This window comes from Camellia sinensis, unplaced genomic scaffold (assembly GCF_055761805.1).
Source record: "Camellia sinensis isolate YWXY unplaced genomic scaffold, ASM5576180v1 Unanchor3, whole genome shotgun sequence".
Classification (NCBI taxonomy): Eukaryota; Viridiplantae; Streptophyta; class Magnoliopsida; order Ericales; family Theaceae; genus Camellia; species Camellia sinensis.
Window position 1 is genome coordinate 1,262,891 of NW_028129178.1, and position 17,682 is coordinate 1,280,572.

The window sequence follows — 17,682 nt, forward strand, 5'->3', positions numbered from 1 at the left end:
GAATGCCATATTCCCATGTTTAGTACTCTTTAAATGCACTTGAGAGTCGGGCTTGTATGCCTCATTTACTGACCATTGAATGAGCTCCATTTCTTTGCATTCCGAGCCATCAATTTAGGCCATTTCCCCACTGTTTCAGACCTGCTTAGGGTCTATTTGTGGTTGGTTTTTCCATTGGTGCATTGCTTTGTGTACCTCTAGTGTAACCCGTTTCACTAGTTTCGGTACCCGGGCCATCTAGCATGCATTGTGTGACATATTCGCATGTTTCGGGATCATCTTTTATGCCATTTCAGAGCTGTGTCATGTGTGTTTGTATGCCATACTTCATCCCTTGCCATGCTTTGGTAGAGTGGCATTTGATGCCTTAGGATCAGTCCTTGGCATTCGTGCACGTCTGCATGTATTTCGGTTGTCTCATTTTCATCGTATGGCCACTGATTTGAGTGTGGCTGAGGTCCACTCATATTGGTGTAAGTCCATCGTGCATTGTGTATGCCATTTTAGTCCATTGCATTGCGTATGCTAGGTTGCATGTTAGTCGCATTGTGTATGCCATCTCATTGCATTGTGTATGGGATAGGAGTTAGTCCAAACACGGGAAACGAGGGACATTTCGTACTCAAAGTGACGAAACGTGTCTCAATTCCCGATCGCCGACACTCCGGATTACCCATGATGGAGTTTAGGTCTTGTTGTGTTTTCATGTGCATTCATTTCACATCGAGTCGTGCAAATCGACTCCTCGGCCACCATGCATCGAGATGCGTTATTGGTGGCACGAGGATCGAGGTGTGCATACATATGTGAAAATATTTTGCCATGCCCCTTTCTTGCTCTCTGTTGCAGCAAACCAGAAATCAGCAGCCTTCTAGAGCTTTGCACAGCATTCCGGGGTTAATTGCAAATAGAGGCAAATCAGGGCATCGCGAGAAATTTTCTAACGAGGCGACGCGAGCATGCATGCATCTTTCATCATTCGAAACAGAGCTGCGGCGACCCATGGATTTGCATACTAGTTTATTTTGCTTTCCTAGTTAATTTGTTAATTAATTAGGGTTTTGTAATATTTAATTAGCTAGAGTAGTTAATTGTTTATTCGGACTGTATTATTTATTCGGACCCTCCGAGCGAGGACACAATTGTAATAAGTGTGTGTGCATGTGATGTATGTCTTCCAACCCCACGTCTTTCTCCCTTTTATTTACCAGCTTATGATGGTTAGATTAGGGCATGTTTCAATTAACATACTTATGCTCGCATGATTGCATTCATTCATTTGTTTTGCATGCACCGGGCTCGGCGCATCATACTAACTGCATTGTATTTCAATTCCAAGTTGAATATGTGTTAGCCGTAGCATCTCATATGCCATTCTTAGGATAGCCGAGCCTATTGTAGTTGCATTTTGCATGTATTGCATTAGTCATTTTAACATAAACTAGGATCATGCATTGATTACTAACTAGTTTCTGTTTTGGCTCGGAGTACTCGGTAAGTGTTTATGCTTTAGCATCTTTGCATGAGTGTGAGTGTTACCATGATAGCGTGCTTACCATGAGGCTAACTGCTTATGTGATATAACTGCCTGAATGCCTGTGGGTGAAAGTTGGATTATCTGAATTGGAATAATGCATTGGCTGTGAGTTTTAAGCCCACTTGAGAGTGGCAAACCATCACGTTTTCTAAGCCCACTCGAGGGTGGCAAATCCACGTCTTAGCCTATTTACGGGTAGCACCATCAAACCATTTTCAAAATAAACAAACATGAGATGTGTTGTCCCAATTCAGGCGATCCAGTCTATACTTTTATGTTGTGCGCATCACATAGTAAATCTAGACTAATAACCGGAATAAGAGCACCTAATGTTTTCAAAACTCGATATCATGTTTAGTAGAGGCCGATCTTTGATCAGGCGAGCGGGGATGCTCACGAAGTGACCTTCCCTAATTGTACCCAAGTTCCCGAGCCGAGGCAACTTTGGTGATGACGGACACGTGGCCTTAGGCACGAGTCAGGTTTCCTAAATTTCCCAAAATAAAATATTTAGGTGGCGACTCTGTATCTGGCAGAGCAATCCATGTTTGGCACTTCTTTCAAAAAAATCTGTTTTCAAAAACGATTTGCCGGATTTGGACTCTTTGATGATTCATCAGTCTTGTATTTGCACTCTGCAATATTAGATACAGGACCGTGACATTTGAAGTCCTGAACTGTAGTGAGCCCATATGAACAGAACGGGATTTCCCTCCTGGGACGTTCGGGGATGTCTACAGATCCCATTAGAAGTTGGATTGCCCATATCGCAGTCAGAAATTTATGAAGAGTTACAAAATAAACAAGCGCTAGCGTGTAGTCAGGATTTAATTGACGAAAAGAGACCAGCGGCCTTGGTCAGGTTGGCAAATTACCAAAAATAGCTCTTAAAATGGTACAACAAGAACGTTCACCTTAGGGAATTCCAACAAGGAGATCTGGTCCTACTAAAGTCTTGGGTAGTCAGAAAACCCCAACTGATAAAAAATTGGGTCCCAACTAGGAGGGCCCATACAAGGTCATCTCAGTGGGTGGAAATGGGGCTTATCATTTGGAAGACATAGGTGGCAAGGCTATACCTCGTCCCTAGAGCACTGCAAACCTTAGGATTTATTTTCATTAAGTACTTATTTCAAAAACAACTTGTAAATAAATAACTTCTATGAGATTTCTTTTGTTGGTTCTTTGCATAAGTACAATTTGCAGCAATGTTCTCATAAGAACACAAATCATTCAAGACGTTTTTGGACGGTAATCTTCTAAGCCACACACTTATTCAGAAGCGTAGGAAAGATTCTGGCGCATAAAAATAAAACGATCTTGCTTAGGATTGAGGCCCTTGGGTCTAATAAAAAAATTTATCCCATGAGAAGATAACATCCCTACTCAGGAATGTAGCATGGCTTCTGAACCATAAAGGCAAGCAAATCATATTCAGAATTGTGAGTTCAAGAAAAAAATTTCAAAAAATAATTTTTCCTATGTCCAAGAAAACAGTTCCTCTTGTGTATGGGGATAGTTGAAAATTTCACTTAGTACAAATTTTAGTCAAAATTTTTACTTGGATAAATGTTTCCAAAATTTTCACAACCTTACAATTCTACTTTAGTCAAATTCCTTCAAAATTAGCACTCTACCAATTTTCTGTAGCTTGGTTGCATGTATTGTCAAAACTATCCAAGCTAGGGAGGCAAACAGGGTGCCTTACACACCTATCTTAGCCCAAAAATATTTTCTCAAAAAAGTTCTTAACACTTAGATAAAAATAAAACACAAAAAACAAAAACACAAGTTTTTTAATCCTTTGTCACAACAGAGGTCTAAGCAGCACCAACTTTAGTAGATCCAGAAGAAACAGTTCCAACATCCCTACCTTCAGCAGGGATAAAAGTTTCTATGGAAGGAAGAGCAGAGCGAGCATTAGAGGAAGTCTTTTCTTGAGACTCAAGGGCAGGAAGGTCGACCTCATCAATAGGAGAGCTCACATTTAAGGTACTTGCATCTAGAGCTGTCTCCACTTCCTACTTATGATCTTCTTCAGAGCCCTTATCTTCAACTTCATCTGCTGGTGGTGAATCCTTCTTCCAAGGCAGAATTGGGTCAGAGTACTGGGAAGAATCAGGAGTAATCCCAGCCTTAGCCAAGGCAACCTTCCAGCTGTCAATAAACAAATCATCCTAAAGCTTATAAATTTGTTGCACATATATCCCATTGATATCCTTACGATATTTGTCCAACTTCTCATTCTCTTCCTTTTTTAGCGCTTCATTCACAGTAAGAGTAGAAACCAGACTCTCTTAGGACTCTTCCAGTTGGATCTTGGCCAATTGGACTGTATTTTCAGCAAGATCTTTCTTAGTGGTGAGCTTCAGGTTCTGGTCAGACATCAATGTAACAACCCTCACCACAGATTAGTGTTAATCTATGATTAAGCATGTTAAATGACTGATTGACTGAAATCCTGAACTGATTGATTGAGTGTATAGCTTAAGTGCATTTCTATCTGTTGACTGTTGAATGATCTCTTCATGTTTTGCGCTTTAAACTGTAAATTGAAGGCCTTATCGGCGGCCGAATATGAAATCGAGTAATGTTTTATGCTAGTTAGAATTTATGTGATTTTATGATATATTTAATTGAAATGTGATTTGGAATGATTAAATTAGATTTAATAATGTTAAATTACATAAGTTGGCTTTATTTACCTAGTTGCCATTGAGTGGCCTTTCTCTACATCAATATTTGGGACTTGATTAGGAGCTTTTGACACTTTATTCTCAGCCCCTTTCCTTATACCAAACCGACTAGAGAGAGAGAGGGAGATAGGAGATAGATTGATTTCAACCAAAAATTGGCTTGGAGGCTTAGGAGATTGAAGGATTCCTCGCATATTGAGCTTCTACATTTGAAATTGGAGACTTAAGGTAGAGAATTTACCTTCTTGTTCATATTTTGGGTTGGTTCTTGCATGGTTTAGAGGATTGTTGGAGTTTAGAGCCAAGTTATGGCTTAAATTGTTGAATTGCAGCTTGAATCATGCATGCATGTACATATTCTTGCATTTTGAAGTTGATTTTCATGAAATCTTGCATGCAAGTTTACATTCTTGTTCTAGTCCATGAGTTCATCATGGTTTTGAGTTTAATCTTGCTTTGGATCATGTTTTGAGGTATTAGAATTCACTAGAATTCATGCATGTCATATGTTCTTCATGTTCATGAAAACTTCTTTGAAATTGTGTTTAATTGAACTACCTTTGGGCTTTGATTTCTCAAATTGATCTTTGAAACATGCCATATTATGAGTTTACAAGTGTTTTCCAGAAAATTAGCCCAAAAGGATCGAATTTGATGCTTTAAAGTTGAGTTTTGAGCTTGAGGTTCAAATCTGGAAATTCTAGATTTTGGACTCACGCTCGAGCGGGGAACTCCACGCTAAAACGTACACACTGAGTTCATGCAGTCCGCTCGAGCGGGGAAATCGACGCTCGAGCGGGAAATGCGTGTATCCAGTACCTTGCATGTGTTTACAGTCTACTCGAGCGGGGGAATGCACGCTCGAGCGAGGACTTGTGTCTCACGCGCGAGCGAAGGTCGAGCGCCCATCGAGCGTGAATTTCACCCATCTAGTACTTTTGCAGTCTGCTCGAACAGAGTAAGTCACGCTTGAGCGGGGATCTTTTGTCTGCATGTTCGCTTGAGCGGGGAAACCCACGTTCGAGCGGGACCCTGTTTCAGAAAAATTTTGAAAAGTGTTTTTAAATGCATCTTTGCATCCTCATTCCATCCTAAGTATTCTTAGGCCTAGTTTAAGGCATCTTAATGAGGATATTGATGTAGAACCACACCGAGGCAAATTAGGGATTAAGTTATTATTTCCCAACTGTGTAGCTTAGTGTGTGTTCGTTCTGTAACTGTGTAGAGTTAGCATCCGAGGACGCTCTAGCTGCTTATAGCACAGTGCTCTGTGAGTAATAATGTTGTAAAGATATATTCAATCATGAATACTTTCCTATTTGCGAACTGTATTCGTGGCATCCATAGCAATTTACTGTTACTGTACTGTACTGTTACTATCACAGAGATCTCTATCGGTTCCCATGCTTGGAATCACTACTGTTTACTGATATGATGGCCATCAACTGATTGTTCGGTATGTTAAGACCTATTGTACTGTTTTGCTATTGAATGTACCGCATATGACTATTATAGTTTCTGAATGACTGTTATGGCATGAAATATGAGCCACAAACTGAATGACTGATATACTGATAAATGACTGTTTTCAATATTGAAAGGACATTCATTCTTAACCTCTTTCCGCATATGTTATTCACTGGGCTTTAGCTCACTACTCATATATATATGTAGGTGTTCAGACACCGGACCGTTGCTAGAAGCGTCAGGCTAAGCCCTTGTTTTGTCAAGCCAACCTTTGTGCCTCACTTCGAGGTTCCAGATCTATTCAAGCTAAGGTTGCTTTTGGGGTGTCTCAGAATCACCCTATCTGTCTCTGTTATGTATAGACTGAATGATATTTGTACTGTACTGTTATGGTGGGGATTTGGTTCCTAACCTGAATGCTTGTAAATGATGTATGTATATACTGTTTTTGTTCTGAATGTGAACATGTTATGAAAAGTCTTTTTACATACAGACTGTTACAGCTCATTGGACATCTTTTAATTACTGTTTTACTGTTAAGCAGGCCTTCGGTAATCTCAGATTACTGGCCAGTTACGGTGCTAAACCCATAGGGGCGGGTTTGGGTCGTGACAATCAACTTCAGTCTCCTTTCCATATCAACGACTATCTTCAGAGCACCAGAGGCCTTGACAAATTGGATACAGGCCTCAACCTTGTAAGCATCCATCCTAGCCAAACTTTCGTGGCAAACATATATGGCCTACAAAGGAGAAAAATGATCAAACTCAGCCATAATGCAAGAAACAAGGAAAGTCCAAGTGCAAAAAAGCTTACCCTTACAGCGCTGACTACACCAACGCGGATCAGCGAAGCATTACCCAAAGATTGGAGGGAAGCCATATCCTTGGGCAGGGTAAATCCTTTGCTGAACTGAAAGCCCAGTTTAGAAACTTCCATTAAGTTGTCATTCTTGGACACATAACGAAGGTTGGGAAGCAGCATTTGAGGCCTGAACTAGTCCTTAGTACCTCATAAGACACAGTCTTGCTACCTCCTTATGTCTTGGGGCGCTTCGCAGCAAGATCCTCAAGGTCAGCAACAACAATTGCAAGAAGGGTAGATCGCCTCGATTTCACAGATTCAAGGGTCATGGACTCACCAACACCAGAGCCAACATTAGCAGTAGGAGCAGCGGCAACAAAAAGCACAACTCCCACTTCCTGTTTCACTTTCAGGAGTTCAGAACCTTTCTATAGTTTCCTCTTCTTCTTGATAAAGTGAGGGGTAATGGTGGTTTTTGCAGTTCTTGAAGAACGTTGCGCAAGGGCAACAGCTAAATCTTCAACTTCTATGTCCATAAAGGGGTTAGTAAGGTCAAAGATAGAATCAAAAGTTATTTTAACAGGGCCACTTGTAGAGCCTTCTTATTGTTTCGAAGAAGCCTAAGATGACATGTTTCAGATAGGAGGTAGAGGACTCGAAACCCAGAAGTTTGGGGGCAGACTTCTTTTTAGATTTTCTCTTATTCCTCCTGACAAACGACGTATTCACGGAGATGCTTGACCACGTTAGTACTAGGATCTAGCAGAAAAAAAATGAACCGTTAAAAAAACAAGTTAGCCAAACAAATTCAAGGAAAAAAGAAGAGATATAGAACAAAAGGGACCTGCTCTTCCAAAGGTTCTGGGTATAGGACAAGTATGGGAAGAGCTCTTAAATTCATAATTTCTTGAGATTGTCACAATATCCTCCTCTAGGTCCTTGTTGGTTTCAGGAAGAAGGGTAATAAGTCTCTTTGAGGCACGTTTTGGCCTCAGGTAATACTTAAGGTCCTCAGTTGGGGTCTTGGCATTGTAAGCTGTAAGAACGTAGACGAACAGCATCTCCATCTAACCAAGTTGGGTGCCCTGGGCACGGTTCAACGCAAAAACCCCATTCACAACTCTATAAATGTTTGCGAAAAGTTGAATAGGGGCAAAAGACCAAGAGCACATGCACTCCCTCAAAAGTGGGTTTAAGGCAAACCTTACTGCTCTTTCAGTAATAGTGTAGAGGCATGGAAGTGTCGTCTAGGCCACCTTCAAGGTTGTCAGCATCCTTCTGTAAGCGAACATGGACTTCCCCCAGAATGCCAAATCACTCGTGAAAGGCGACTACAGAAGAAAGAGATTTTAGGAGGACGCGATATTTGCCCATGATACCAGAAAAAGAAAGAAAAATCAAGAAGTTGGAGAGAAAAAGGAAAACTTACAGGCAAGAAAAGAAAGATCAGAGCGGAAAATTGCCAGACTGAAAGCACGAAGGCAGAAATCCTCTCTCTTACTTTTCTTTAGAAGGAACTAGAAAGTGTGGAAGAAGGAAGGGTTCTGGTGGAAGATTTATAGCGCCAAAAATTATTTCGAAACTTGCGCGACACTTCGTATTATAGACGCGATGGTTTGGGGCTTATGGCATGAGGCCACGTCTTTTAGATTAGAGGCGGTGCGATAGACGAAAGGATATCAGGCCGTTTGAAAGTTGAAACAATAGGCACGAAACCCTAGGATCAAGGGCAAAAAAAAACCCTCACAATTGCAATTAAAAACTCTGACTCCTTTTTCAGTCCAGAAAGAAAAAGAGGCTAAAGTTGAGGGGTAATTATGAGAGAAAAAAAAAAAGAGTCAATGTAAGGCAGGGATAGAATTCTTGGGCTGACAGAGGGAAGGCATCCCTGCCAGTGCAGGATAGTTTGAGTTTGGCCTGACAACCCCGGTCAAAACTAGGCTAGTGAGTTTTAGGATAGAAAAGAAATGAAAGGAAGCGCGCCCAAGAGAGGCGCAGACCCAGTGAACCCACATTCTTATATTTTAGGCTCAATCAACTCCTAGAAATTTGCATCTAGTGGAGCACAATCCCTAAGGAAAATGGACTGACGTGAGGAGTGCGGGAAAAAGCTATAAAAAAGGGAAGCAATCAGTACAATGGAGGTACGAAAACATTTCCACCTGAACCTTACTAGTATAATCCTGCGCCCTTGTCTAATCTTGTCACTAACTTAGGCATCGGAGGGTCCCAGGCTACTCCAGCCACCCCCTTACCTTTATCTAAGTGTTTTTCAGGTCAGGAACCAAGTTATCTCCGCCGCATCATTGCCGCAGCCCAAGTGGTTAGATTTTTACCCACCACAATATGTATGCATGAATGTATAGACGTATGAATGTATGTATGTAATAAACACAGATAAGAATATAGACAAATAGTGAAGATTGGCTTGGTACTTTAAATATCACTCTTTGAATTTCAACATATAGAATTTTATTAAGAAAATATTTAAACAGACAAGGGAATTTGAATTGAAAAGTTTAAAAAATAGAAAAAATAGCGTAAAAATTTTGAACAAATAGGGTAAAAATTTTGAACAGATAGTCAACGAAAAGTCAAACAGATAAAAAAAAATCAGGGGATAAAATTGGAAACAAAATGTCAACTTTTCATCAAACTATTTCTCAAAGTGTGGACTTCCCACAAATAAAAAATATTCACTGGATCTAATGCATTAGACACTGTAAATAAGATTTATCACCAATTTTCTCTAAAAAATATTGTAAACAATTCACGTTTTAACAACAATTTTTAAAATTTATAAACATAAAAGTAAGGGAAAATGCTAGATAATCCATGTTCTCATCCTTGTAAGTCATTAAGGATGATGGTAGTTCTATTGGGGGACATAAGGATATTTGTTGGTGAAAAATTCATGTGCTAAGGGTTTAAGAAATTTAGTTCATAAATACCATCTATTTGTACAAATTTTATCTATCCCATTGTTAGCATATTTGTTCAATTTTTTAACCTACATATCCAAATTATTTTTACATCTATCTGTTCAAATTAATATATCTATACAAATTATTTTTTAACATTCAACATAGTTTAATCTACCTGTCAAAATTATTTTAATATTTTTAATTTATCTGTCCAAATTATTTTAATTTTTTTAATCTATTTGTTAAAATTATTTTAATGTATATGTCCTAATTTTTTCTTATTTATCGAAATTGAATCTATTTGTCCTATTATTTTTTGGGAGATTTACGTGTAGGTCCTAATAGATAGACTTATTTTTTAATAGGTCATATGATAATTAGCGACATTTTTCATCAAATACTATTAAAAAATGCCACTAATTATTAATTTTCAGTGACAATTTAAAAATTGTCACAAAAAATGCCACTAATTATAAGTTTTAGCAACAATTTAAAAAAGTTGTCACAAAAAAGGTCACCAATTTTCAACTTTCAACGATAATTTAAAAAATTCATCACATAAAAATGTCACTAATTGTAAGTTATAGCGACAATTTATAATAACCGTGGCCAAAAAAAAAAACAAAAACAAAAACAAAAAAACAAAATCACTAGTTGTCAATTGTTAGTGACATATGCAAAAAAAAGTTACAAAAATTTATTTTTAGCGACGATTTTACTAGGACTAACTTTCAATATGACTTAATGGGAATTAAGTCTAACCATTTAGGACCTATTGGTAGTTTACCCTTATTTTTGTACGTCATAGTTCTTTTGGGCTACCTGTCTTAGAATATTTTGCTTATCTATCCAAATTGAATCTATCTTATCATAATTTGAATAGATAGAACACGAGACTGAGGGTCGCAACATTCACGAATTGAACTCGAGACCTAATCGTCTATAGAGACACATGAAAACTTTGCAAGTTCGTACATCAGAAGATACCAACAAGGTTTCAAAACCTTTTGGCCTAAATTATCAAACCTCACAAAGCTTCTGAGTGATAAATTTCGGTGGATTTCGGAGTTCATACTGAAATCTTAGTGTAACTTTTTGTAATCCAGAAAGTAAAAGCGACTGTTGCGAATGAGTGAAGGAGATTGAGAGGATTTCAAGTTAGACAGTGATTCAGGCTAGCGGCGATGAAAGGAGTTCTTGAAATTATGATGATAATGATTTGTGTTGTTGTTGTTGTTGTTGTTATGGATTTGATTATTGAAGAGAGATTGTTGTTGTTGTTGTTGATGTTGTTTGAACAAGATGAGTTTGCCGTAGAAAATGATGTCTTCAGCGTGATACATTTCAGAGGTGAGACTATTGAAGAACTCGAAGAAATCGATAGGTTCAAAGGATAATCTTGGAGTTGATGCTCCACATAATGCGTATATAAATAATGTTCTCTTTCATAATCCAAAATATATACACATATGTAAACATTTTCTAGAAAACGCTATTCGTTAACACTTCATTTCCCCTTTTGCAATGTGAAGAAGTTTAAAAACTTTGCAAAAAAAAAAAAAAAATTCCAAGCACACATCTAACAGTATCCAATGATGTAAACTAAAAGATGTCTCAAGACAACCACGCAATAGTTCAACTATCCACAATGAAGCATAAACCAAAGGTAACCTCAACAAGCTATATACTAATCTATGAATGATACTACAAAATTTCCACATATCCTGGCCATATGCTTAAAAGGGTAAGTAAATGTGCCTACTACATCTCCACTATGTTCCCACATCTTAACACAATTACATATATACATAAAATAAAATGAAATGCCACAAATCACATACGTCAATTTCGGGCTTCGTTAAGCTATCACAACACAGTTTATCGGGTGCTAATCGAAAGGAAACTGGGACCTATTGTAGTGGCTCGGGTCAAACAACTCGATCCATTTTATTTTTGGTTGGGACATGGGTTGTCTCATGTGACTTTGACCTTTTCGGGGTGGTTTGGAACTTTGGAATGCCTCAAGTTGGCTTCAAAATAGCAACCTAGAATCTCTATCCTTGTAAGGTCACGCCCGCGAATACGGTGAGGTTGCGCCCCAAATGTAGCTTTCAAGTCTTTGTGCCAGGGGGGAGTGCATTGCCCACAATGGACCACGGCGAGGGACCGCGATTGGTATGGTCGCGCCCACGAAGGTTTAAATCATGCCGCGATGGTTCATGTATATAACCTGCCAGTGCGTTGAAAACCTCACTTTTTCAAATCTTTTCTCTCTCTTGTTTCTCCCTTCCACCATTTGCGACCCTCAAAACTCTTCAAACTCTAGTTTCATCTATATTTATCCATTTTCTACCCCTAGTTCCATAGAGCAAAATGTAGAGCTCAACGATGGCTTTTATTTAATCTAGGTAGATTGTCTTTTCGTCGCTGGCGAATTTTCTGGCTTGTCTCCTCTTCACTTTACGAGGTAAGGTCTATTTCCTTAACTCAATATGAGTTCCATAATATGTTTGTGGTAATTTCGGTTATAGTAATTATATTGTTGTTGGATTGATTTTGAAAGTTATGTTTTGAGGGTTGAGGGTTTTGTTAAATTAGGGATTGTTTAGTTTTAAGTTTGCTACTGAACCTATTTCCTGTATATAAAATTACATGTGGGTATCTAAAAGTAGAAAAGCCCCAATTTGTGAAAAACCCTAAATGTCAAGGTTTTGGGAGTTGGTTGGATTTTTCAAAAAAAATTTGGTTGGAAAATATGTTATGAGATTTTGGAAATAATGAATATTGAGTGCTCTTTGAAAATGTTGAGCTTGTTGAGAAAACTATATAGGTTTTGGAAACGTGATTTGAAACATTGGATCGTGTATCTGTATTGTTATCTTTTATTTATTGCATTAGAGATAACTATTTTGGGCTATCGGTAGATGATAGTATTGCCATGTGTTAGAAGTTGCATGTGACTAGGCAATTGGATTTATTTATGAAATCATACATATCTATATGCATGTCATAGATTTGGAACTTGAATTGTATGTTTTGGAAGGGTTGTCTTGAAAACACTTATTTTATGTTTTGAAAACATTGTTTTTGGAACACATGTATTGTGTAATAAAAAGGGGTGAATAAAGTGGTAAAGCTGTAAGGAAGTGTTAAGATGAATTAAATTGGCCTATGTGTCCTTGGTGTAACACTAGAAATTCGCGCGGTAGGTGTCAATTCCATCCGGATAATCCCCATAAAATGGCATAGTGGCTCGTATAGTTCACTATTATGAACACTAGCATTGGAGATTTATCCGTTTTATTTATTATTAGTTTGGTTTTAAAGAGAATATGTTGGAACTATTTAGCAATGTATTTGTTTGATGTTTAGCAATGTATTTTCTATATTGTGGTTTATAGAAGTGTTTTGGAAAGTGGTTTAACCAAACAAATGATTTTGATAACGAAAAACGTTTTGAACAAATGAAAGGCATTGGTGATTGGAAAGAAATGATTTTGTTGAGAAATTGCATGTATTTAAAAATGCATTGAGCATATTATATACGTATAGCATCATACTCATTTATGCTAGTGGGAATATTTAGTTTTTGAAATATACTTTTCTGGGCTTTATGCTCACCTTGTGTGGCGAAAAATATTTTTCAAGTGTGGCATATTTGGATATGGACATCGGGCATTGGACATGTGTTGGAGATGAGTAGGATTGCTTCGTTATTTGTTGGCCTTTGGCTGCTTGTATTTGTTTAATAGGTCGAGTGTCATTTTTGTAAGGGTTATACCCTTTGTATATGACGTAAGCCTTTAGGCACTTTCAATTATGTATGACATCACTATATGTTTTACATAGAGAGTATTCATTTCACTTAGATGTTGAATGTAGGGTGCATGGAATCGGATGAACTCATATATTGTTTGACTTTATAATAGCCATTTGTATGAGAGATGATACTTTCTTTTATCATATTGCTATTGTTTATTTATTGTTATGGGTTTATTTACGTGGGACGAACCTCGGAAAATTGGGGTGTAACACTTATCTCAACGTGTTACGCTTTACCGGTTGCTAGCCGAAAGGAAACAGAACCTTCATATAGCTCCACGATGCCCACAGTGTGACAACCCAGTTCTGTATTATGTTTTTAATCCCTTAATGGTGCATGTGCTTATGTGCCAAGTGCGAATTTGAGTGATAATTATGTCATTAATACGTTTTTGACTTTATATCTATTGATCGTAGAAAAATTTGTCAAGAATTCTAGTTTAATCTAAAAATTGAAGGCCTTAATGGCACCAAAAATCGAAATTGGTTAATTTAGAAAGTTTGATTAAAATTTGATTTAGTCTAAATTAATTAGATTAAACTAATTAGAACTAAGTATAATTAGTTAACCTTAAGTCTAGATTAACACCCTAATCTAATCCTCAAGTATAAATAGGTCACAATTAGGAGCTTTAAGCCTTAATCACAATTTTGAGCTCAAAAATTCTGAGATAGAGAGCTTTAGAGAGAGAGAGTTCAATTGTAGAGAGAGAGCTTGGATTTGAAGAATCAAGGAAGATAATTACACAGCATGATGACGACCTAGGACATCACAAGCATGACGACATTACACAGCACACAAGGTTCCAAAAACAAAACAGTAAGTCCAGAAAGGCATAATCAAATCGGGTCAATGACCCGGGACATCACAACATAACAGTGCAAGAGTTGTCATGAAACCAAGCAAAAAATTTGAATTCTATGTATCCTTCATATTAATTTCTACAGAACTAAAAAAACCTGTCCAGGACTTGCTCTCAAAATCATTAATAATTAGTGTGTTTGGCTTGAGTTTTTTGAATTCAGTTTTTTGAAAATTGAGTTTTTTTTTCGTATTTTTTTGTTTTTGGTAAATGTAAGACCATGAAATATCCTCTCACATGGATTGTTGGTGAGATTCAACGAAGATAGTTCCTAGAACCTGCAAGAGATAGATATGGTTGATGCCATCCAACTGAGGTTTTCTGCCGAGGACACTCTGATGATGAAGTTAGAATCCATGAATGAAAAGTATAGATAGTAAAGAATGTTGCCTATGGAGTGCAGATAAAAGATCATACCTCCTCTTCTGGGATGCCCCTTCTTTATATAGATGGGGGTTGTGATATTTGTTTAGGCTAGGCCCATTGTAGGCCTCTATTGGGTTAGCCCCAATAAGCTGATATATATTTTTTTCTAGCTCCCACAATTGCCCCAAAACTTTCATTGTCTGCGGTAGAAGGAATGAGAGTTTTTATTGTCAAGTTACCCTGTTCAAATAAATATTAGGTCTTTTGATAAATGAATGGATGACTGTATGAATGCATGTATGTTTGAATACATGTACAAATATATGTATATAAGGGAGAGAGATTAAATAAATGATAGTGATCATAGTACAAATTATATCACATGTGTTCTAAACAAATCATAACGATGGGCTACGGGATTGTTATCCCCGGGCAAGGGTCGTAGGCCACGGTATTATGACCCCCCGGTAAGGGTGTAGGATATTGCTGTGTGTGAAGAGCGCTTCAAAATGACAAAATAATGTAAATTAAATAAAGTAGATATATCAGCCAAAAAATGGACCACGGTATTGGTACCCCCGGGCAAGGGTCGTATGCCACGGTATTAGGACCCCCGGGCGTAGATGTAGGCCGTGGTATTCTAACCCCCGGGCATGGGTATAGGCCTCTGCTGATGGTGCTCCATGCCGAGTGCAAAACGTTTGCTAATTTTAAGTGGCAATCAAGTACCAATATTGCAAGGATTTTGAATAATACATCCTGTCAATGATGGCCTGTACCGAATGAGGTATACATGTTAATCACTGATAATATAGCTCCGCTTGTAAAGAATTGCCATGTAGATATTGGGCCAACTATTTAATTGCTGAGTAAAATTTGGGCCAATTAGCATTGCTCGGTTTGCGTTTAGTTTCCGTTTAGTCCAATGTAGACTTGCCCCATTGCTTTTCGAATGATAGGTGTTAGGCAGAAGGAATGCATATTGGACTTGCCACATTGCCCTATGTTGCGGGGAAGATTCGGCTTTGGTAAAATAACGGCGTGCAAAAATATGCAAACTGCCGACTGCCAAATGCGAACGGCCGACTGCCAAGTGTAATGCATTGCCCCAAAACTGGCGCTTGATTGGAGCAGTGTGAAAAGGAGCAGGAGTTTGTAACTCCAAGTAAATTTCGTTGTAATGTTTGTACCAAGTTGGCCAAGTATGCATGCATATTAGAGGTGCCGAGATGATAATCAGCTGATCTGCTCCAATTAGAAAGCGAAAAATTGACTAAGATGTCCCAATGGGCAATAAATAACCAAGGTAATGAAATGAATGATCGGGAAAGACAGAGGATTATTTCCTAGCCCCAAGATCTTGCTGCTAAAAGTGCTTGCCGAATAAGAAACATGGCCGAGCTATCTTGCCGAATAATGGTGTGGAATAATGTTGCCGAGTAGGGAATGTTAGCCGAATAAGCCATGTTGCTCAATAATGTAGCAGAATAATGTTGCCGAGTAGGGAGAGCCGAGCAAAAATGGCTGCACTTTTGAGAATTAAATCATGAGATTGTTATAGAAAAGATAAATGAATTAATAATTTATAAATATACTTGAGCTATTGCTTGTTTATTTTTTATTTTTTTATTATTTTGTGTTTTTTTTATTATTTTTATTTATTTTTTATTATTTTTATTATATATTATTTATTTATTTAATTTGAAGATGACGAGTGGTGAAGAAGTTCAAGTTGTGGGTCCTGCCCCAGATGGTGATTGATGGCCTAGCTCCAAGTGCCTGCTGGTGAAATTGCATGCGGATCGGATATGATTTGTTCGTTGATTTTGCATTTAATGTTCCCAATTAGCTGATGTATTGATCTTAATATGCGATTCAGAATTTGCAAAATTAGACCGTACGAATGTGTTCAGAAGGCTCCAAATAGTTGGAAATGACCATTGGATCGTTGTAATCGGACTCCTAATGGCGTAGTTGTAGCCAAAATAGAGCGGATGACTTAGATCGGTTGAGAATTGTGCTCTGCAAAGCACCAGATAACTTCTCTTGCATGGCATGCTGGTTCGTCTTCCTCAGCAAATCGGTTGACTTTGTGAGCAAACTTTGGCTGGTCCGTATGGCTTCATTTTAACTCCAATTTCAACGCGGTTTGTTGCGTTGGACTCGTTTCAATGAGTGCTTCACATTGGTATGGTCAAAACTTGAGTTTGACAACTTTGAAAATTCAGTTTTCAGCACATGTGAGCCATTGCATAACTTTCGGTAGATTTGGGTTACTCCTTGGCTCTTCGGACTGGTGGGTTTGGACTCTTTAAGCCCATATAAATCCTGTGGTATGTTCAGATGTGGGCTTCAGCAAGCCGAGATGCAATTCTATGTCGAGATATTAGTGCCGAATAAGTTGCAAGGCTGCCAAATAACGTTGCAGAATAATACTGTAATGCCAAAGAATGTGCCGAATAAGAAATGTTACAAGTGTAATTTTTTCCGAATAACTTGACGACGAATGTTGTCAATCCGCATTGCAGTCGGTTAATTTAAACACTTGTGCTGGCAATTCTTTGATTTCCACGGCCATGCTCTTGGTACTTGCCATGCTTGACCCAATTGTTGGTGCCGATCAATACTCCTCTTGGCTTGCCGAGGTGCTGGTGCTATACTAAGGAGCAGCGTCGATCTTTGTGGTGTCAGTCTAGGAAGTGTCGAGCATGCTGTTTATGAGGCCAGCAATAGAGCTTTCAAACCTTTATATACAAACTCCAAAAATTAGTTGGGCAAAAAGGTTTGCTGAAGAGAGTGAATCAGTCAAATGCAACATATATTCGCATAATCTCAAGAAGTAAATTACTTAAAGTAAATTGAACCAAGGAGAAGGAAAGCAATTACTAGGCCAACACATTAGCCGAATAGCCGAACAAAAGATGAGCTTGTAAGTGGAGCTTACTTGTAAGATGTGTTCTTGATTAGGGTTACATCTTACAAGTGGAGTTCCTAATTAGCTTCATATATAGCCCGATCAAAAGATGACCATAAATTACTATAATAACTCATGGAATTTTTCTAGAGAGAGAGAATGAAAACCCAGCCATGGTTTAATGATAATATGCAGCTCTGGAGCCAAACAAGTCTGGCAAGCTATTTATGATATCTTGTACATACACATATCAATGCAAGTCAATATTAATATTTATGCAAATAGTGAT